This window comes from Mobula hypostoma, chromosome 2 (assembly GCF_963921235.1).
Source record: "Mobula hypostoma chromosome 2, sMobHyp1.1, whole genome shotgun sequence".
Lineage (NCBI taxonomy): Eukaryota > Metazoa > Chordata > Chondrichthyes > Myliobatiformes > Myliobatidae > Mobula > Mobula hypostoma.
In genome coordinates this window covers 28,223,254-28,247,024 of record NC_086098.1, presented here as the reverse complement: position 1 = coordinate 28,247,024, position 23,771 = coordinate 28,223,254, and the positions used below count along the sequence as shown (strand labels likewise).

At 41.7% G+C, this 23,771-nt stretch overlaps 1 protein-coding gene across 12 annotated transcripts in view; it reads left to right on the top strand.

The window, feature by feature from the left end:
* The first annotated feature begins 12,021 nt into the window (after positions 1-12,021).
* epb41l2 (erythrocyte membrane protein band 4.1 like 2) overlaps positions 12,022-23,771 on the top strand; it is a 195,604-nt gene continuing 183,854 nt past the window's right edge. For 11 of the 12 annotated variants that reach the window (XM_063034657.1, XM_063034648.1, XM_063034639.1 and 8 more), the window contains exon 1: positions 12,022-12,334. The gene's annotated coding sequence lies outside the window, so the exon portion shown is untranslated. The remainder of the gene's footprint in view (positions 12,335-23,771) is intronic. The other variant, XM_063034592.1, reaches the window with a different exon arrangement.

The following is a 23,771-nucleotide window of genomic DNA, read 5'->3' as shown; positions in this document are numbered from 1 at the left end:
TGATTGGGGATGACACAATTGAGGTAGATAAGCATTTTACTTTTGAGAATGGAGATAATTTGAATCTAAAAGCGATAATCGACAAGTTAGAAGTAGTTTGTACACCGAAGTGCAATGTGATGTATGAATGGTATAAATTCTTTACATGCAAGCAGAAAGCTGATCAAACAATTGATCAATTTGTTATGGAATTGAGAAACCACAGTAAAATGTGCAAGTTTGCAGAGCTGACGGACTCTCTCGTTAAAGACAGAATTGTTTGCGGCATTCTGGATAATGCTCTGAGAGAAAGACTCTTAAGAGAACCAGATGTAAATTTGGAAAAAAGCTTTGATTCTCTGCAAAGCTTCGGAAACCGTAAAGTCGCAGGCTAAAGAGCTTTTTATTGAGAACTGCAGTGTGCACACCGTGCTCAAAGCCTGTGCCCGTCAGCTATGTGGAGTACTTCGCCATGTCTTCAACCTGAGCCTGAGGCTCTGGAGGGTTCCTGTGCTGTGGAAAACATCCTGCCTCATCCCTGTGCCGAAGACACCGCACCTCCCACATCATTAAGACCCTGGAGAGACTTGTTCTGGAGCTGCTCCGGCCTATGGTTAGGCCACACTTAGATCCCCTCCAGTTCGCCTACCAGCCCCGACTAGGAGTTGAGGATGCCATCGTCTTCCTGCTGAACCGCGTCTACGCCCACCTGGACAAGCCAGCAAGCACTGTGAGGGTCATGTTTTTTGATTTCTCCAGTGCATTCAACACCATCCGCCCTGCTCTGCTGGGGGAGAAGCTGATAGCGATGCAGGTGGATGCTTCCCTGGTGTCATGGATTCTTGATTACCTGACTGGCGGACCACAGTACGTGTGCTTACAACACTGTGTGTCTGACAGAGTGATCAGCAGCACTGAGGCTCCACAGGGAACTGTCTTGTCTCCCTTTCTCTTCAACATTTACACCTCGGACTTCAACTACTGCACCGAGTCTTGTCATCTTCAGAAGTTTTCTGATGACTCTGCCATAGTTGGATGCATCAGCAAGGGAGATGAGGCTGAGTACTAGGCTACGGTAGGAAACTTTGTCACATTGTGTGAGCAGAATTATCTGCAGCTTAATGTGAAAAAGACTAAGGAGGTGATGGTAGACCTGAGGAGAGCTAAGGCACTGGTGACCCCTGTTTCCATCCAGGGGGTCAGTGTGGACATGGTGGAGGATTACAAATACCTGGGGATACGAATTGACAATAAACTGGACTGGTCAAAGAACACTGAGGCTGTCCACAAGAAGGGTCAGAGCCATCTCTATTTCCTGAGGAGACTGAGGTCCTTTAACATCTGTTGGATGATGCTGAGGATGTTGTACGAGTCTGTGGTGGCCAGTGCGATCATGTTTGCTGTTGTGTGGTGGGGCAGCAGGCTGAGGGTAGCAGACACCAACAGAATCAACAAACTCATTCATAAGGCCAGTGATGTTGTGGGGATCGAACTGGACTCTCTGACGGTGGTGTCTGAAAAGAGGATGCTGTCTAAGTTGCATGCCATCTTGGACAATGTCTCCCATCCACTACATAATGTACTGGTTGGGCACAGGAGTACATTCAGCCAGAGACTCATTCCACCAAGATGCAACACAGAGCGTCATAGGAAGTCATTCCTGCCTGTGGCCATCAAACTTTACAACTCCTCCCTTGGAGGGTCAGACACCCTGAGCCAATAGGCTGGTCCTGGACTTATTTCCTGGCATAATTTACATATTACTATTTAATTATTTATGGTTTTATTACTATTTAATTATTAATTGTGCAACTGCAACGAAAACTAATTTCCGCTGGGATCAATAAAGTATGACTATGACTATGAATAACTGCAAACATGTTAGAAAAAATAATGAAGTGACTACGAAACTGACAGAGAGCAAGACGTCGTTCGAAAGAAAAAAACTTGGTGATCACCATGGGCGGCAGCACCGACCTAAAATGTGTGCAGCGTATCGGAAACTATGCAACAACTGTGGTAAGAGTAATCATTTTTCACGCTGTGGCAGAAGTAGAAGAAAGTAAAATGAGTAAATGCAGTGCTTGAAAATGAATGTGAGGAATTTTATGTAGATGTGCTTTGTGAAAATAAACAAAGTAAGAATGAAGAGACTATGCCATTGCAAGTGAACCGAAACAATATTCTGTTTAAATTGGATACTGGAGCACAAGTGAATGTTCTTGCAGAATCTGACTTTAATGCATGAAAACCAAGACCAAAGTTACATCAGACAAATATAAAAGTGACTGGGTATTCAGGTGCAGACATTCCAGTTAATGGAACATGCGTGGCAAGGGTATCACACAAAAATATGGTGCACACGATTTCATTTGTGGTGGTGTCAAAAAATGTACAGTCAATACTTGGTTCATCTGCCTGTGAGAGACCGAATTTGGTGAAAAGAGTATTAGTCCTGGATAGTGACACAGAGTCAGAATACAGTGACTTGATGAAAGAGCAAGAGAGAACAGGATTTGATTCCAATGCTGCAAAAGTAAAAGAAGTCATAAAGAAAGCTCCCAGACCCATCCCTTTGTTACCAGCATCTGACAAAGCATTGCCACCAAAACCAAACTTACTGGTACAGTACAATACTGATCTGAAGCCAAAGAGTGACAAGAATCAGAATCCAATTGAAGAAGTTAAAGCACAAGTGAAGGAATTGAGAAGTTTTATTGAAATGATGAAATCCCAGCATAAAAAAGAGATTACACAGTTAATGAATGAATTAGATGAAGAAAAGAAGATTCGTATTTCGTTACAAATGGAAGTGGAAGGAATTAGGAAAGCTACAGTACTTGAAGAGGTGCAACCCAGATCATACATGGTCCAAACAGAAGAAGGAGCAGTGTTAAGAAGAAATCGCAAAGACCTTAAGAAAGAGCCAACTTCAGAGTTTTGGTTATCTGATGCAGATTTGTTTTGCTTAATGTTGCTAATTGTTTTTCTTTTTAAGGAAAGGAAGATGTGGTGATATCACGTGTCACGTGTAAGAATGTGATTGGACAGAGCTCGGAGCATGCGCAGAACAGACGGAATGATGGAGAAGCTTGTATGTTAGACGTGGTTGCTGTTTGCTATTGTAAATAAAAGTTCTAGTTATGTTCTTCTAGAATATGGTTTGTTCTTAGTACCCACGGTACATATAAAGAACACAACAAACTTAATTTCTATTAGTATTATTATTGTAACTGTTGACCATCTAAATACTGACGCGTACACTAGCTATGTGTGGATTTCAAAATGTATCGTCTTGCAACCGTCTAGTTAATACCAAGCTGCCACGAGATGTTTCCTGTGAAGTCATCTCACTGCTCTTAGTTTGTAAAAATCATTTGCTACTTTCATTTGCAGTAAAGATAATCATTATGTATCTTTTTATTTTGGGTGGCAGCACTGCATGCCGCGTGTTGGCAATTTTTTTGCGTGAGCTATCTTGGGCACGCGTGCCATAAGTCTGCCACCCCTGTCCTGGAATCTCAACTTCTCTCTCCCTATTCTTTCCATTTCCATGTGCTACTCCTTGGTGAATACTTCATTAACAACCTCACTCATTACTCTGGCTCCACCTATGTTCTTGATTGTCCTTGCTACCCTCATACTCCTAAAATATTTATAAAACGACTTGGGATTCTCCATAATCCTACTTGCCAAGGACATCTCATGATCCCTTTTAACGTTTTTAATTCCTTAATTATTACCTGATTCCTTTATTTTGCTCAGGAGCCTAGTCTAGCTTCAGCTCTTAAGCCTTTATGATTTTGACTAAATTTACAATAATTTTGTTATCCAAGGTTCCCAAATTTTGCCATCCTTATCTTTCATTCTCTCAGGAACATGTTGGTCATAGAGAATGGAAAAAGACAGCCATATATACAGAATCATACAGCATAAAACAGACTCCATTTCAAAGCTGTAGCAATCCCCAGTATATGGAGAAGCGCTACCTGTTATGTGCATATACACCGTTAAAGGCTGAAGCAGATATTTCAGCTGCATAGGAGGATACTAGAAATTTTGTGTTATTGAATTCTGTAAACTGACACAACTCAGAGTTGCACAGAGATATACAACATTTTTCTGGGAATTTTGTCATTGAAGATTGCAATTTTTATTGAACTTCCAGAAATTGTGTATTGGTTACTCACAACATTGTTTTGACATCACTAGAACACATTAACACAATTGCTAGACATCAGTATCATAACTGGAGTCACATCTTACGACCATCTGTGCTGCAGAGGAACGCCATGATGAAGCACACAAAACAAGGCTGAGAATTTTGCAAGCCTTTGGGATAGTTACATCAAATTCAAGGTTGTAATTTGTCTGCACTTGTCAGTGCTAATACCATGCCTTATCGCACTCACCGGTACTGGCAGGGTTCTTGTCTGCATTCTGGAGCGATAGTGCTATGTATTGAAAAGCTCGGGGGTATTTGTATTTAGCTTGCTTGAAATCTGACATAATTGTGCTGTGTGTTCTCTGATCTCAGTAGTGCTTGTGCTGAATGTCATATGAACTCATGTTGTGTTAACGCAGTGCTGTATCTGAACTCAGCAGTGTAGCAGAGCATATTTTTAATCTTGAGAGTTTAAGCACTATGTAAGTAAGCAGAGACATGCAAATGGCTTTTGATTGCTCCTCAGGTGATATCTCGTCTTGGTGTATTCAAACAGATTATATGGTTTAATTATTGTTATAGTTTTTTAAGCCTTTAAATTTAAGTTGCTTTTAAGGAAAAAAATCACGTTACTTTCCTATTCATACTGTTCCATACTAATCAATGTTCCATAAAACATTATAAACTGTGTATTTTAATTGATGATAAAACTCTAGTTTTGATACACCTAAGGGCTTACAAGAAATTGTATAAAGGTCATTTGTAGTACAGAATTGTTTCATACAGAAACAAAAACATTGCCCATGCAGGTCAACTGCTAATCTGACAGACATGCATGAGCACAAAGACATGAATGTACAATAATTAAGTAAATATCAAATATTACAATAAAAAGGATAAGATTTAATTCTTCATTAAAATCACAAAGGCTACTTGTAGATAGTAATTTATTTCTTTATTTTCATTTATTTATTGAGATACAGTGTGGTATAGGCCCTTCCAGGCCAGCAATCCCCGATTTAACTCTAGCCTAATCACAGGACAATTTACAATGACAAATTAACCTATCAACCGGTACATCTTTGGAATGTGGGAGGAAATCAGAGAACCCAGAGAAAACCCACGTGGTCACGGGAAGAATGTACAAACTCCTTACAGACAGCAGAGAGAAATTAATCCTGATCACTGATACTGTAAAGCGTTATGCTAAGCATCATGCTACCGTGATGTAAATGCCTTTGTAAGACCATGCAACCTTAACATATAGGAGCAGAATTTGGATATTCAGTCAACCAGGGCTGCTACAATATTCAATCATGGCTGATTTTTTTCCTCTCATCCCCATTCTCTCACCCTCTCCACATAGCCCTTGACCCAGTTACCAGTCGAGAACCTGTCAATTCCTGCCTTAAATACCATACATCCAATCACGTGGCCTCTACAGTCCTCCATAGCAATGAATTCCTCAGACTTACTACCCTCTATCTGAAAATACTCCTCTTCATCTCAGTCCCAAAGGGACACCTCCTTTATTCTGATGCTGTACCCTTGGATCCTAAACCCTTCGATTAATGGAAGCATCTTCTCCACATGCAAACCTTTCAGTATTTGGTATTTTCAGTGAGATTCCCCTATCATCCTTCTGAACTCCACTAGGTATAGCCCCAGAGCCACCAAACACTCCTCATTTGTTAAGTCTTTCATTCCTAGGATCATTTGTGGAATTCTTCTCTGGATCCTCTCCAGGACCAGCACATCTTTCGTTAGATACAGGACCCAAACTTGCTTACAGTATTCAATATACAGCCTGACCAATGTCTTATAAGACTCTGCAGTACATCTTTTCTTTCACATTTTACTTCTCTTGAAATGCATGTTAATATTACTTTTGGCCTCCTTATGCCAACTCAACCCGCAAGTGAACCCGAAGAGAATTCCGAATGAGCGCTTCTAAATTCCTTTGCACCTTCAATTTATGAATTATCTTCCCATATAGCAAAGAGTCTATACCTTAGATTGGGAGTTTGCTGGGCGGCATGTCTTGAAGGACAGAAGGGCCTATTCTGTGCTGTGTGGCAGTAAAAAACATTACATTAAAAGAACAAATTAATTGATGATTGTAAGGCTACCGAATTGAAACAAAATATAAACTAAGGTCCTCTTAAAAACTATTTCAGTTTGATTTAAGAGCTTCTTATTACCACAAATGTTTCAAAGTTCCATGTAAGTTTATTATAGAAGTACATATACATTATCGTGGAATTCATTCTTTGCAGGGATTCACAGAAAAAAAAGAAATACAATAGAATTTAATGAAAACCTATACATAGACAAAATCTGACAAACAACCAATGGGCAAAAGAAGACAAACTGCAAATAAGAGTAAAATTGAGTGCATGAGTTGGTAATGAGTCTTTTGACAGTGAGTCTGGAGATGGTACAATCAGTTCAAAGAAGTGGAGAATGAAATTATCCATGGTTGTCAAGTGGCTGTAGGGTAATAACTGTTTCTGAACCTGGTGGTATGGGAGCTAAGGCTTCTGTACCTCCTGTCAGATGGCAGCAGAGAGAAGAGGGCATGGCTGGATGGTGGGGGTCTGCGATGATGAATTCTGCTTTCTTGTGGCTAGGGCTTTGCTTTTGATGAACTGGACAGTAAATGTAGACAAATACTCTGGTCCTGATGGGATGCACCCCAGGATGCTGAAAGAAATATATTTATGGTCATTTACCAGAATTACCTAAAATGCCACTGTTTCCCAGGAACAGAAAAGGCTACAAAACAGAAAAACATAAGAATATGTTCTTATGTTTCCACACTAGGCTGTGATTTAACCAGTTGGGGTACTCTCCACTGTGCATCTGTGGAAGTTTCTCAAAGATTTTGGTGACATGCCGAATCTACACAAATTTCTAAGAAAGTAGATGCACTGTGCTGTCTTTTTTATGATGATACTTATGTGCTGGTCCAGAGATTTTGGCTAGCCTTATTTTTTTGTTAATTTTTAAATGCTTCACAGTATTACCAGTTAATAACTTACACACACATCTGAATTTCAGAAACATTTACTTCATCACCCCCTACCCCATCTACACCTTCCACCTCACCTGGTTTCACCTATCACCTGTCAGATTGTACTTCTTCCCCTCTCCTGTTCTGATGAAAGGTCTTGGGCCAAAATGCCAACAGTAATTCCTCTCCAATAATGTTGCCTCACCTGCTGAGTTCTCCAGCACTATGTGTGTTCCTCAAGGCCTTCTGCACCTGCAGAGTCTATTAAATTTATGATTTTCAGAAACATCTGAAATCTAGGCTGGGGTATGGATTTGACAAGGCTTTCAGTTGGGGGTGTTGGAGGTTGGTGGGTGGGGAGGGGGGTAAGTTCAGTAAGGGTATCCTCAGTGTAGCAAGCCCTGCCATTGCTCAGGTTACATCAGTTTCTGAGCTGTTTCAGGTCAGAAACATAGATTTTCCACATCTGTATTTGGTAAGAATTGGCCTGGGCTAACTGTGGGTTGTGATTCTGTGTGGTGAGCCATGACCGTAGCAGCTGGCCCATAGTTATTTTTGGTACTACACCAAACTGCACATAGAATTCAAAGTAGCATATTCCATTCCTCTCCACCCAAGGGTTCATACTTTCTTAAGTTTTAAAAAACTTCATTATCACACAGTAAGTTGTTCCAGAGAAGCATATTCAGGATACTGATTCCAATTCTAGGTGGGAAATCTGGAAAACTCATTACTGAATTGGTTTGTATCATTTAACACAATCATCTAATTATAGTCCTACGCCTGGGTTTGGTTCCAGTCTGCAGCAGCAATTATGTTGGAATTCCAGGTGGCAAAATCTCAGAGTAATTAAAGGACCAATCAAAGGATAGCACCCGGAGGAAACTGATCAAAGAAAGGTGAGGTTTTATTGTGTAGTCAGAATGCTCAAGGCCAGTTGTGCTTCACTTTAGTGAAACATTGCCTGATAAACTGCTGGAGAATGAATAAGCCTCTCCAGCTTTAGGAGGAAGAAATCTACTGATGTCTAATGTGGCAAAGGAGGCTCGTAGCCAGAACATTGTGGTATGCCACTAGATTCAATGCAAAATAAGCAGGCTAAGATCCAAGCAAGAGACAATCTGCAGATGCTGGAGATCCAAGCAACACACACAAAATGCTGGAGGAACTCAATGGGCCAGGCAGCATCTGTGGAAAGAAGTACAGTCGAAGTTTTGGGCCAGCGATTGTACTTTTTCCCATAGATGCTGCCTGGCCTGCTGAGTTCCTCCAGCACTTTGTGTGTGTTGACTAGTGAACCAGCCAAGATAGAAAATCACTCACATCATTCACACACCTTCCCTCTATCTGGCATTAAGACCTAATCCAACACATATACATAGATTCTTGTGTAATTCAATTGCAGACAAAATTTTAACATAATCTTAAACCACACGGTTGCATTGTTCTCACACTACTTGCAAATGTGGATGAATCACCTGGTGTGGAAATTTGTTTTGCTTGGACTATTTAATTTCCAATTCCTTTCCTTTTTTCCTTGCTGTTTTTCTATTTTTGATTTATTAAATAAACAGCTGAAACTGTGTCATGTTAGCTATTTAGCATAAAGACATAGAGGTGCACCAATGTTAGTGTAAACAGTATCTTTAATATTCCAGGCTTCTGATGACTCTGATTAAACTGATAGTATGAAATGCAAAAAATTCAGCTGTACTGCTTGTTGCTCATGCTTGTATTTGTTCATGCGTAAATCTTGTAATTGCTTTACTTGGCAGACTTCTGTGACATTCTGGTGGTTTGCTCTTGGACACGTGAGTCTCTGCTGTCGACATAACTTTACAGGTATGTCGACTGTCACATTAAGCAATATATTCAGGGGTTAAATTGTGATTGATTTAATGTGGTTATGATACTGAACATATAAACATTGATTTAAATTAAATCATAAGGTAGCAAATTAAGGAATAAATTATTTTTTCCAGTTCAGTTCCAGTGATAAGGTTCACAGCATCATTTTAATTACTAGATATCTTTTTATTGCTTGCTACTAAACAATACTTTTTTTTGTTTTATACACAAGTTATACCAAAGTTAATATTCTCCCTGGCATTAAACAACAGTGTCAAGGAATTAACCACTTTAAAGACAATGTTTTTTGGAAAAATTCCAAGGTAGAATGCTCCGTTAGAAAAGAAGCAATAAGTTAACTAAACAATTGAAAATAAATCAAGTATAGAGGTAATAAAAAATTAACAGCTGTAAGTGGGGGAAATGCAATGGGTTTAAAGAGCCAGGTCATTGTAGCAACTCTGTCTGGCATTATTGTCTTTAAATAGGTTGCTTTAATTCTTAGATTTTACAGTTTTGGATCACTAACTACAATAACTTGGGTGGTACGGAAGCATAGCGGTTAGCACAACACTTTACAATACAAGCAATACAAGTTCAATCCCTGCTGCTGACTGTAAGGAGTTTGTATGTTCTCTCCATGATTGCGTGGGTTTCCTCTGGGTGCTCTGATTTCCTCCCACAGTTCAAAGTTGGTAGGTTAATTGGCCATTGTAAGTTGCTCTGTGATCAGGCTAGGAGTAAATTGAGGAATTGCTGGATGGCACAGCTCGAAGGGCCGGAAGGCACTATTCTATGCTTTGTCTAAATAAATAAATAAATTGTAATCTTTCCTGTGACCATCTCCCAGCAAACTGCTTTTATAAAGTACTATCCAGGTGTGTTAATAAACATTCTTCCCTCTCTAGTCAAATGCCTGGTTTAATAATATAGACAGGAGGGTGAGCTTCCCCATCATCAATACAAAATACTCTGCAGATGTTGGGGTCAAAGCAACACTCACAACATGCTGGAGGAACTCAGCAGGTCGGACAGCATCCGTGAAAATGATCAGTCGACGTTTCGGGCTGGAACTCTTCGTCAGGACTGTAGAGGGAAGGGGCAGAGGCCCTGTAAAGAAAGTGGGGGAGGGTGGGAAGGAGAAGGCGGGTAGGTGTCAGGTGAAAAACCAGTAAGGGGAAAGATAAAGGGGTGGGGGAGGGGAGGCAAGGAGGTGATAGGCAGGAAAAGTGAAGAAAGAATGGGGAAAACACAATGTGTAGTAGAAGGAGGCGGAACCATGAGGGAGGCAGCTGGGGGAGGGGGCAGAGTGAAACTTGGATGGGGGAAGGGAGGGGGAGGGGACTACTGGAAGTTGGAGGATTCAATGTTCATACCAAGGGGCTGGAGACTACCCAGACGGTATATGAGGTGTTGATCAACCCTGTCGATCCATTACTAAAGCACAATACGCTCATGTGTATCAAAAGTGATTTTTAGTCAATTGATTGGGTCACTGACCAGTGAGAAGGCAGCAAAAGCACTGCCACGAGAGAGCATCATCAAGGACCCCCACGATCCTGGCCATGCTCTCTTCTCGCTGCTACCATCGGGAAAGAGGTACGAGAGCCTTAGGTCCCACACCATCAGGTTCAGGGACAGTTATTAACTTTTAACCATCAGGCTCCTGAATTGGCATGGATAAGTTCACTCACCACAACACTGAACTCAACCTATGGACTCACTTTCAAGGACTCTACAACTCACCTTCTCAGTTTTATTTATTTATGTGTTTGTTTACATTTGCACAGTTTGTCTTCCTTTGCACATTAGTCTTTGTGTGTAGATTTTCATTGATTCTATTGTACTTCTTTGTTCCACTGTGAATGCCTGCAAGAAATCCTCCCCGGAGGGGGGAGAAGATGGCGGCGCGACGACAGCACACGCGGTCACTTCGGTGATGAATATCTGTTATTTGTCAAGTAGGGGAGCGTGCACAATCCTGATTTTATCGAGACAGACGTGAGAGCACAGCGGAACATCTGGAAAACTTCTGAAATGTTTGCTTTGCTACCGCTGCTACTGTGTGGTAACCGGAATCTCTAGAGCTGAAGGCCTCGAAATCCTCGGCTTTGCATGTTTCAGCAGCTGGGGAGAGGTCGAAGGTGCTCGGCAGCGGATGGTGCTCGAGAGGCTGCTCGGAAGCTCGGAGTTTTCGGACGGATGGACTCAGGGTTGGCTGGGTTCGGCTGCTTCCAAGGTATCGGCAAGTTGACGGTGCCTGAAGGTTTACAGCAGGGAGTTTCTCCCTTTGGCCGCCTGCTATCAGGGACTCGGGAGTCGATCGACTCAGGACTTTGAGACTTTTTTTTTACTGTGCCTATGGTCTGTTCTTTATCAAATTATGGTATTGCTTTGCACTGCTGTAACTATATGTTATAATTATGTGGTTCTGCCAGTGTTAGTCTTTGGTCTGTCTTGTTTTCTGTGATCTCACTCCGGAGAAACATTGCATCATTTCTTAATGCATGTATGCATTTCTAAATGATTTAAAAGAGGACTGAGTGTTCTCATAATCTAATCTAAATCTAAAATATTAGTATTTGGTGACATATACGTAGTTTGATAAAAAGTTCAAAGAAAATTTATAATTTTATGATAAAATTACTTTGAACCTTGAATTTTACAATATGACAACTGATTGAAATGGTTCTTGGGGCTATCAATGTAGATTTTGGCTAATGTGGGGCAGGTCTGCATATGCTGATATAGAGCAAGGGGCGGGGCTAGATATGCTGATAAAGTGAGGGGGCGGGGCTGAATATGGTAATCGAGTGAGGGTGGGGCTGAATATGGTAATAGAGTGTGGGGCGGGGCCGAATAGGGTAATAGAGTGAGGGGGCGGGGCTGAATATGGTAATAGAGTGAGAGGCGGGTCTGCAAGTGGCGATGGAGTGAGGGGGCGGGGCTGAATATAGTAATGAGTGAGGGGGCGGAGCTTGAGTGGGGCTCTGAATTCCGCCCCCAGCAGCTTGTGGAAACTGCATCAGTTCAGCGCGCGTTCGGGGGGAATTTCAAGCGCGGCGACGCGGGCGGTGTTTACCGGCGGCCGCTGCATCTCCTTCCTTTCCTCCATCGTAGCGCGCAGCGCAGCGCAGCTCAGCTGGGAACAGAAGAGCGCTGCGATAGGGTGTCCGAGGCGCGCTGGCAGGCAGCGGCAAGCGGCGGAGGAGCGGAACCCCGAACCAGGGTGCAGGGGGGCTCGCCTCCCGCTGGAGATCTCTCCCGAGAGCAGCGGCGCCATTTTGCGTGGTGATCACATATTTTCTTCTTAAAGATTTTGCTTCCATGTGAGTTTTATTATGTATATTTTGTCTTTCTTGAATTTTCCCCTCCTGAGTTGAAAGATCTGTGATTCCCGGTATCGAATTACCAAGCGGTAAAGAGTGGAAGTCAATTATCTTCAGTGCAACCCCTAACCCCTGAGCAAGGATTGAGTATCTCGTCTCACATGCTGAGGGGAGGAGGGGGTAGCCTTCTAAATAGTAATTTTTGCTTGTTTTGCATGTTATTTCCCTTCTTGCAGTGTAGCGGTGTGCGTTATGAAGGGGTGTAGTAGCTGTATGTCAGCCTGCTCGGTTTCAAAGTGCCGCCTCCAATGTTGCCTCGCCCACTTGTAGGCTAGAATGAAGTGCAGGAATACTTTACAAAGTTTTATCTTGTGATCGTTTTGGGTGAAGTGTTGGCACTTCAGAATCCAATGTTGTACCGTTCTTGTGTTGTGCAATAGTTTGCGCATATTCTCAAACATTCATACATGCAAAAGCCCCCTTTTTCCCGGGTGGGCAAGGATTGATTACTGTGATAACTACAAGAAATACAGTGGGTTTCATGTGTTTGTCTTCGGTATGGTCTTGAAGCGTGTGTACCATCTGCGTAGTATTCGCGGAGTCTCCAGTGCGCGTCTCTGTTCCGTGACTACTGGATTGTGCTTTTTTGATGATAGCGTCGTTATTACTTGTTGCTTGCACACACTGTTCTCTTATTTTGTTAATTTGCATTGAGGAAAATCTGTATTTAATTTCCCTTTTCCTTTTGAAAACGATCTGTATTCAGGAGGAATTTGAGTAATAAGGGTTATATTCTGCACAATGTTACACTACGTTGAGGATGAGACGACATAATTTTGACGTTTTTGTGGTTGGGGAGTCCGGACCGGGGGTTCCCAACCTTTCTTAGATGGGCCCCTACCATTAATTAAGGGCTCTGTAGACCTCAGGTTGAGAACCCCTGATCTACACCGTACGTCTATCATGCACAACTTGACCTTGCTGTACTTCTCTTCAAAGGCAGAATGTTAGCTGGAGTACGGGTTTGCAAGTGTGGTCGACGAGCTTTTGAAGGCGTTGCAGCGGTGAAAAAATGTGTTGCCTGAATGTACATAATTTTAAAGTGGATTAATTTACCAGTACAAATAGATATGTGCATTATATGATTGCCTTTATGGTGACTTCGCTGCAGACCGGTTAAAACTGGAACTGATTATCCCAGGAATCTAAACCAAGGACGCTGGCAAGGTATGAGGATTGGGTTAGGGCAATTCATTAATAGATTTGAGGTGGATAGACAATGATCTACTTTTAAGAAATGAATGTAGATACAGCTATACATTCCTTTCATAAGTAAAAACATAGAATATTGCAAGCCAAACAAAAGTTAAGGATAATATTAGATTAAATGTGGAGACGTTTAAAACAAAAACAAGTAGCGGGCTTGCTGATTGACCGTGGTTTCATAACGGCAAGAACCACCAAGAGTTAGAATGAAAGGAAGTTGGAATAACTTATAAGAAACAAAAATGTGGACTGTTTTCAAACTTCCATGAGCGTGTAAAAAGATTATCAAGGGCAAATGTACTCAGGAATATGGGAATTAAAAAAAGAGACATTAATGTAGCAGTAGCCCTTAATGTACGGATTTGATTGGAAGATCCTCATCCTGTTGCGGTGGAGAGTTCCTGAGATCCAGAAAACTATACTCTTTTGAGTTTAGCCATCTGGAACTTGGCTCCTGACTGGGTCACCCATGGTGTTAAGGTCAAGGTGGGAGGTTCCAGAACCAGAGGTTTCTAACCTGGGGTCTGCTGACTCTTTGGTTAATGGTAGGGTACCATGGCTTAAAAAAAGTTTGAGAACTTCTGTTCCAGACAGTGATCCAACCAAGATCTCAATGGCGGAGCTGGCAGAAAACGATGACACATCATAACAGCAGTGAAGGCTGAGAAAGGCTGCATAGTGAAGGGTCCCCAGTTGTCTTGCATTAGATGCCACTGGACACTGGTCGGTCAAGCACCTGTGCATCACCCTTCCCACGATGCGGATCCCAGGATCTATTTATTTAGTGATACAGCGTGGAACAAACACTTGCAGTACAAACGTCTTGCAGATGGTGTTGGAATTAAACTCCAAACTCTACCCTGAGCTATAATAGCATCACACTTACAGCTAGGCTATCGTGCCCCAAGAAGATCAGTCTATGCAGTCACCTCATGACCCACCGATAGACAACCCCTTAAGAAAATATCGTACTCAACTTGAGCAATTACAGTATTACTACTGTGAGCAATCCAAAAGTGATGGACAAGGGCAAGTTGTAAGATTACGATGTGATATCTAGTGGGATGGATTGACATACAATATGTCTAGGGTTGAATTGGAATATTACGAAGTTCATGCAGGAGATGATGCACATGGTTGGTATCGGGGTGGAATTGGAAGCTCAGCACTGATCTTTCAAACTAAAGCAGGTTGCATATTTACTTTTCAGCCTAGAAGGTAGTTACTGAGAACTAGAATTGGAGCTTGATATGGCAGCCCAAAATAGAACAAGGTGGCCCTTTGTGTGAAGGTGAGGTGGTTCTTTGGCCCTTTGTGTGACAGCTGGACAAGGTGGTAAAGGAAGAGTGTGGAGTCCTTTTGCAGCAAGGGATATCACCGAGTAAATTGCTGCAATTGGCGTTTGAGCTGAAGTATGAACAATGTATTAATTTTTTCTATCAATGCTGATGTGCTTCAACTTTTTTTATGCCTGTTGGTCTTTACAAAACTGTATCAGGTGTCTTCAGACATGTTTCCCAGTCAACTGCGTTAAGTATGTCACCTGAGTATATTTTTCCTCTGAGTACAGAGACAAACCTAGGCTCTACTCCTACAATGGTCTCATCACAGCTGTGCACCAATCCTAATCAGCAAGACATCAGCTTTCCTTTACACATTTCTTGAGCAAACAAATGGTTCCAGCTGTGTGAAGAGATGGCAAGAAAGAGGCGTGCAGAAGTGAAACATAGAACAGAAACATAGAAAACTTACAGCACAATACAGGCCCTTCGGCTCAGAAAGCTGTGTGGAACATGTCCTTACCTGAGAAATTGCCTAGGGTTACCCATAGCCCTCTATTTTTCTGAGCTCCATACACCTGTCCAGGAGTCTCTTAAAAGACCCTATCGTATCTGCTTCCTCCGCCATTGCTGGCAGCCCATTCCACGCACTCACCACTCTCTGCATATAAAAACTTACCCCTAACATCATCTCTGTACCTACTTCCAAGCACCTTAAAACTGTGCCCTCTCATGCTAGCCATTCCAGCCCTGGGAAAAAGACTCTGACTATCCACAAGATCATTGCCTCTCATCATCCTGTACACCTCTATCAGGTCACCTCTCATCCTCCATCGCTCCAAGGAAAAAAGGCTGAGTTCACTCAATCTATTCTCATAAGGCATGCTCCCCAATCCAGGCAACATCCTTATAAATCTCCTCTGCACCCTTCCTATGGTTTCCACATCCTTCCTACAGTGAGGTGACTGGAACTGAGCACAGTACTCCAAGTGGGGTCTGACCAAGGTCCTATATAGCTGCAACAATATCTCTCGGCTCCTAAACTCAATCCCACGATTGATGAAGGCCAATGCACCGTATGCTTTCATAACCACAGAGTCAACCTGCACAGCAACCTTGAGTGTTCTATGGACTCAGACCCCAAGATCCCTCTGATCCTCGTCACTGCCAAGAGTCTTACTATTAATACTATATTCTGTCATCATATTTGACCTATCAAAATGAACCACCTCACACTTATCTGGGTTGAACTCCATCTGCCACTTCTCAGCCCAGTTTTGCACCCTATCAATGTCCTGCTGTAACCTCTGAAAGCCCTTCACACAATTCACAACACCCCCAACCTTTGTGTCATCAGCAAATTTACAAACCCATCCCTCCACTTCTTCAACCAGATCACTTATAAAAATCACAAAGAGTAGGGGTCCCAGAACAGATCACTGAGGCACAGCACTGGTCACCGACCTCCATGCAGAATATGACCCGTCTACAACCACTCTTTGCCTTCTGTGTGCAAACCAGTTCTGGATCCACATAGCAATTTCCCCTTGGATCCCATGCCTCCTCACTTTCTCAATAAGCCTTGCATGGGGTACCTTATTAAATGCCTTGCTGAAATCCATATACACTACATCTACTGCTCTACCATCATCAATGTGTTTAGTCACATCCTCAAAAAATTCAATCAGGCTTGTAAGGCATGACCTGTCTTTCACAAAGCCATGCTGATGATTCCTATTCATATTATGCCTCTCCAAATGTTCATAAATCCTGCCTCTCAGGATCTTCTCCATCAACTTACCAACCACTGAAGTAAGACTCACTGGTCTATAATTTCTTGGACTATCTCTGCTCCCTTTCTTGGATGTTCTTGAACAACATCCGCAACCCTCCAATCCTCTGGAACCTCTCCCCTCCCCATTGATGATGCAAAGATCATTGCCAGAGACTCAGCAATCTCCTCCCTTGCCTCCCACAATAGCCTGTGGGACACCTGATCCTGAGGTACATCTCATCAGGTCCTGGTGACTTATCCAACTTGATGCTTTCCAAAAGCTCTTGCACATCCTCTTTCTTAATATCTACATTCTCAAGCATACTCAAGGTTAAGTGGTATCACAAGAACAACTTCCACTCAAAGTTAGCAGGACCAAAGAATTGATTGTGGACTTCAGGAATTTGGGAGAATATTCATCAGTTTTCATTAAAGGGTCAGTGAAATAAAAGAAAAGTAGCCTCAAGTGTCTGGGTGTCAACATCTTGGTGAACGGCTTAACACATTGTTGCAATGCTGAAGACAAATCAGTGACTTTTTTTTTAAAGAGTTGGTAGATTTGGGACATCACTAAAAACAACTCAGATTTCTATAGATGTATGGTGGAGGGCATTGTGACTGGTTGCATCACCACACTGCAAGAGGCTGCAGAGGGTTGTAAACTCAGCCAACCGGTTAGCATGACGCTATTACAGCTCGGGGTGTCAGAACTCAACGGATCCTGTAGGATTGTTCCTAACTGGGGCATTATTGGGACCTTGCTTAGATTGTGAAAAGAGCATAGATTGTTTGAGGATAGCTGGACTGTTATTGCCACTGTACATAGCTCTAATGTAAGTTAATTTACTTCTGGAATATGCATCTACCAGTCAGCCTTAACTGTACCTTGCTATTATGGTGTATACAGTTCATTTATGTTGCAATCTTCACCACATTTTAATCACAACATTACCAAAAGAGTTTTTGGAATAATTATTGATTACAGGGAAATTGATTGAACCTGATTGTGACTTATTAACCAATATTTCAAATTGTTATTTTTAAATTTTGCACAGAAACAGCAACAAAATTAGCAAAAGTTTTCTATATTTGAATACAATGGATTCCAGTTAATTGGGGCACATCAGGACTAGTACATTTTGCTCCAGGTAAGCGGTTGCCCAATTAGCCAAATTTTCATGGAAATTGTTAAAAACGCAAACAACAGGAATACTGCAGATGCTGGAAATTCAAGCAACACACATCAAAGTTGCTGGTGAACGCAGCAGGCCAAGCAGCATCTCTAGGAAGAGGTACAGTCGACGTTTCAGGCCGAGACCCTTCGTCAGGGCTAACTGAAGGAAGAGTTAGTAAGAGATTTGAAAGTGGGAGGGGGAGGGGGAGATCCAAAATGATAGGAGAAGACAGGAGGGGGAGGGATGGAACCAAGAGCTGGACAGGTGATTGGCAAAAGGGATATGAGAGGATCATGGGACAGAAGGTCCGGGGAGAAAGACAAGGCGGGGGGGGGGAAGCCAGAGGATGGGCTAGGGGTATAGTCAGACGGACAGAGGGAGAAAAAGGAGAGTGAGAGAAAGAATGTGTGTATAAAAATAAATAACGGATGGGGTATGAGGGGGAGGTGGGGCATTAGCGGTAAAGTTGTTTTTTAAATAGTTACTCAGTTTTTATGTATTATGTAATTAAATAAAATAGAACAAATGAGAACACTACCAATACTAATGGATGGTTGTCCATTGTATCCAATGATGACAGAAACCTGTGGAAAAGCCAATGGACTGGGATGGTTCCATTGTCTTCACCTCAGAAGTCTTGGTCCAGTGGTGCGAGTAGTTGTCACAGCTGGGGCCTGTCTTGGTTGCAGTGGATGACTACGTTGTCTTCTGTGCCTGTCATGTGTTTGCTGTCTATAAAGTGTTGCAGAGCTGCTTTGGATCTTGGATGTCACTATTGATCTCATCTGTCCAGTCTGCTGTAGCCTACTTTGCATGCTAGGACAGGCATATCCCTATCTCACTGGGGTATGAGGCCTGCCTGCTACCCTCACTCGGTTTAGCCTGCCTATTGCAGTGGTGTACTGGAGTGTGACTGCTGTCTTGTGCAAACAGCTACTTGAAGCCACAGGTGAGAGCTGAGTGTCTGGAGGGGACCAAAGGTGAGTGAGCTGCCCTGGAATGGACACGACAAGCCTCTTCACCAGAGGTGCTACACGTCATTCGGCACCCCGTGCATCCACTAACAGCTTGCAACTACTGGGCTCCTGGACCAGCTGCAGTGATGACTGGCATCATGGCTGTGAACTCACTTTCATGAGCTTTAGTTTAGAATGTTATTTGCTTACTTTCTTATTGCTGGCACACTTTGCTCTTTTTTGCACAATGGGTGTTTGATATTTGTTATGGATTCGATTGAGTTCTATTGAGTGTTTTGTTTTATGGCTGACTGTAAGGAGACGAGTCTCATAGTATACATGATACTGTACTTTGAGCTACCACTACTACAACAGTACTATATAACTGGATGAATTCCTCTATCAATAATTATTAAGAACTAATACAGAGTATGCTGGTGTGTTCTTTTGACTGTAAATGAACAGAATCAGTGCAGATGCCTAGTGCAGATAATGGACTGCCTTCAGACAATGCTTTCGATGATTTCATCCTCCAAATTTTCATTTTCATCATAGCATTCAAAATGATTGTCAATACCTTCAAATTCTGCGTAGTGTCTTAAGTTGTTGAAGTAGAAAAATCGATTCATTTTCACTTCTGGTTGTTTCTGGCATCTCCCCCAAGCCTGAATGCTTGAAACCTCACAGTGAGCAAATCAGTTCTGAATTGTTTTATTGCTTATTTCTCACCAGCTATCAGTGACAAAAAAACGGTTTTTGAACACAAACATATGCAACTATCGCTATTTTAAAATTATTTGCTCTAAGCACGGTGTACTGTCTAATGACCACACAAGTGCATGTGACATGCAAATTAGAAACTGTTTGACAACAGTGTCCTGTCCCAATTAAGCAGCGTAGTGTCCCAAATTCATGAAGGAAATCTGTGAGCTTTTTCTCGATTAGGTTTTGTTCTTCATCCAAAGTAAGTGACCGTCCTGATTAACCGATGACCAGTTAAATAGAGTCCACTGTTTGAAGGATAATCAAGTTGTGGAAGCTGCTGTTTTGTGTAGCACTGTTTTAAAAGCTAAAAAGATGCATATTAGTAAATGCCAAAAAAATGCATGGTATTTTCTAATCTTTCCTTGCATTGGAATTTTTATTTCAAAAATATATTTTATCATAAAAATTTTAAATGTAAGTATTAGACAAGATTCTAGTCAACATTTTCATTATGTCATGTTATAACTTTTGGGGTTTTTATTGAGACTCCATGAGGTACTTTTAAGTGGCCCATCTCCAGAGAGAGTTCTCAGTAACTGCATCTAACTTAATTGCATTCCTCGGCAAGTTGACCTAGGTATTGAGTTTATCTAATGGGTCACACCTTGGAGTCGATGACAGTGAGCTTCAGCATGACTGGATGGCATCTTTCACCACATCAATAGTTGTTCAGCATTAGTTGAGATTTATCTCAGTGTTAAGTAAAAGTGCATTGGGAAGTATGACTATCTCATTTCTGGAGCAGTCCCTTGATCGAGTGGTAGAGCAGGCTCAGTGGGCCGACTGGCCTAATTCTGCTCCTATGTCTTATGATCTAGTCATCATAAAAGCAGTATGTAATGTGGCAGAAACCACAAACATTCATGAACGATTGGATGTGGCATGTCCTTCTCAGCATCAGCCAAGCAAAGACTTGATGTTTGTTTGAATGCTGTGGTGGTGAGGCATTCTGTCAAATAACTTTGATATTCCTCTTGGGTAGCCACCTTTTCACGATCTCCTGTGTCCTTTTCCTGCAGGATATTTGACTTATGTTCTTCTGAATCGAACTTCGAAACAGTGACATGGTATGGCATAGTGTAACTAAAAAGAACATGACCCAGAAGCATGGCTAAGCCATCCTTCTGTGCACTTCTGCATAGTAGGTGTTTGTGTACTGGGTCTGAGCATGACGATGTGGCCATCTGATTGTGGAATGCTCATTACATAATTTCTGTTTTTCAAAGTTCCTTGAGCCCAGTTCACTTTTGAGCTCCCGATAAACTGTTTGGACCTGATATAGGGTTTTGGCCCAAAATGTCACCTCTTTATTCCTCTCTGTAGATGCTGCCTGACCTGCTGATTTCCTCCAGCATTTTGTGTGTTATCAAAGATTCTGGGCGATTATTACAATTTTGGTATAGGGTGGCAAATAAGAGAACCTTTTTATTTAGAGCCAGTTTCATTCCTGTGAATAAGAAGGAAGGAGGTAACAATACTATTTCTTCACCATTGTACACTAACTCACTTGTTTTTCAGGCTTGCTTCTCCAACAAACCTTATTCCCAGCACTTTCCAGTAATCATATTTAACAGTGAAATGAACAAAAGTATCAATTGAACCAGGCAAACAAGAACATGGGAACTGCAGCGATGGTTGTAGATGCATATCGATCTTTGAATAAGCTGCAAGTTCTGGTAGAAGATGATGCTGTTATCTATGCAGGCCAAAGATTTCCTGTGGAGTTTGCTCCGCCTTGAATTGTCACCTTGATGTTTGTGTCCCACTTGAAGGACGTGGCAGAAGTCCCTATGTAACTCAGTACAAATATGCCAAGCAATATATTGTTAAAACTGAATTATCAAGATTTTGTAAAACTTAACTGTTCTTGGATCCCTTTTTCTAGTAAATCTGAGGATTTTTTCAATGCTTTCTTTAGCAGAAGAGAGGTACTCATGTTTTTTTGTATGTGTCGGATAGAGAGTTGGCTGGTCCATGTGTTTTAAGGCTCCTTTGAAACAGTTTTTGAAATAATTGTTGAAATCTAGTGTTCTCTTTGGTCGTTTGAAGCTCTTTAGTTCAACATTTTGTTGTCTGATTGGGTCTTTGAATTATACTGAAAAAGCTTTACTCGAACATGTAAATGTTACTAAACCCAAGACCAGACATCCTGGAGAAGCTGCTTGCATTGCTGAATTCTAATTTAACAAATTAAGGAATTATTTATGTTTATAACTGTAGATATAGATTTGATACTGTGCAGAGTAATGAGAAGGAATCTTCTGTGATGCTGATGATAGCATTTACTGCCTTGACGCGTGCTTGTAGTAAGTTGATTTGTTCTTTTGAAGTTGTTTGATTTCTAAAAAGGCATCAGCAGCATTTCTGGTGAAAACTATCTTATTTCCTTTTTGTTTTATTTATTTTGTGGTGTACCACTCAATACAGAAGTTTCTTGTGTAAAAATAACTGACCAAATTTTAACCCAAAAACATCTGAAATGCACGGAGTAGTCCATCTGACCCTTTCAATCTGCTCTCATTCATCAAGGTTGTAACTGATCTCTGAGCTTGGCATTATTTTCCTGGACTATCCCGGTATACTATGATTTCCTTTAATAGCCAGTGAAATTGAGGGCTGAGGAGCCGTGGAATCTTTGATAGAGACATACCATTCTCGTGATAGGCTGATGTTGTTTCTCTTTAACTTGGTCCTAAACTTGTAAAACGCTGTGAGAATTTTGCAAACTTTAATGAATATAGAACATTCAAAGGATGATATACACCCTTCGGCTCATGATGTTGTGCCATCTAATTAACTTTAAGATCAATCTAATCCTTAATCCTTAGTCCTGTTTTTCTATTATCGTATCTAAGAGTTTCATAAATGCCCCAAGTGTATCTGCCTCTAGCTCACCCAATTTATCCTCAAAACATACTCTCTAGTATAGGCAGCAACCTGGTAAATCTCCACTGCATCCCCTCTAAAGCTTCCACATCCTTCCTATAACCAGAATAATTTCAAGTGTGATCTAATCAGGATTTTATAGAGCTGCAGCATTACCTCATAGCTCTTGAAAACAGAACTTGATTAATGAAGGAAAACACTCGTACATCTTAACAATCCGACCATCTTGTTTAACAGCTTTTGAGAGATGTATGGACGTGGACCTCAAGATCCTTCTGTTCCTCCACACTGCTAAGAACCTTGTTACTAACGCTCTATTCTGCTTCAAAGTTGATCTTCCAATGTTAATCACTTCATATTTTTCCAGATTGAACTCCATCTGTCACTTCTCATTCCAGCAATGTCCTGTTGCAACTCACAGCAACCCTCCACAGGTTGTCACCACCAACTTTTGTGTCATCTGCATACTTAGTAAACCACTCTTCCACTTCCTCAAAGTAATTTATAAAATTTATTTATTGAGATACAGCACGGAATAGGCCCTTCTGTGCCTTTGAGCCGTGTCAGCTAGCAACTCCTGATTTAACCCTAGCCTAATCATGGGACAATTTACAATCGGTACATGTTTGGACCGTGGGAGGAAAGCTGAGCACACGGGAAACCCGTAGTGAGAATGTACAGGCAGTGGCAGGAATTGAACCCTGGTGACGTGTACTGTAGAGCATTGTGCTAACCATTATGCTGCTGTGCCACTCCCAAATCACTAAAAGCAGGGGTCCCAGAATACATCCCTGCAGAACACCACTGTTCACTGCCCTCCAGGCAGAATACAATCTATCTACAAACACACATTGCCTTCTTTGGGCAGCCAATTATATCTACACTACCATGTTTCTCTGGATCTAATGCCTCTGACTTTCTGAATGGACCATCAATTGAAGACCTTGTCCAACCCCTTACTAAAACCCATATGCACCACATCTACTGCTCTACCTTCTACCTTCAAATGTGTTTTACCACATCCTCAGCATCGTAAGGCATGACCCCTCATAACACCATGTTGACTATCTCTAGTTAGTGTTTCTCCAGTAAATCTTGTAAATTTGTAAATCTAGTCTCAAGAATCTTCAAAAATATGTCCATCACTGAAGTAAGACTTCAAGGATTCCAAGGGTTATCCTTACTCACTTCCTTAAAGGAATAACATTTACCACCATCCAGTCATCTGTTTCTACTCCTGTGGCCAGCAAGGATGCAAAAATCCTGATCAAAGGCACAGTACTTTCTTGCGCTTGCTTCCCATAATAACCTGGAATATATACCATCTGGCCCTGG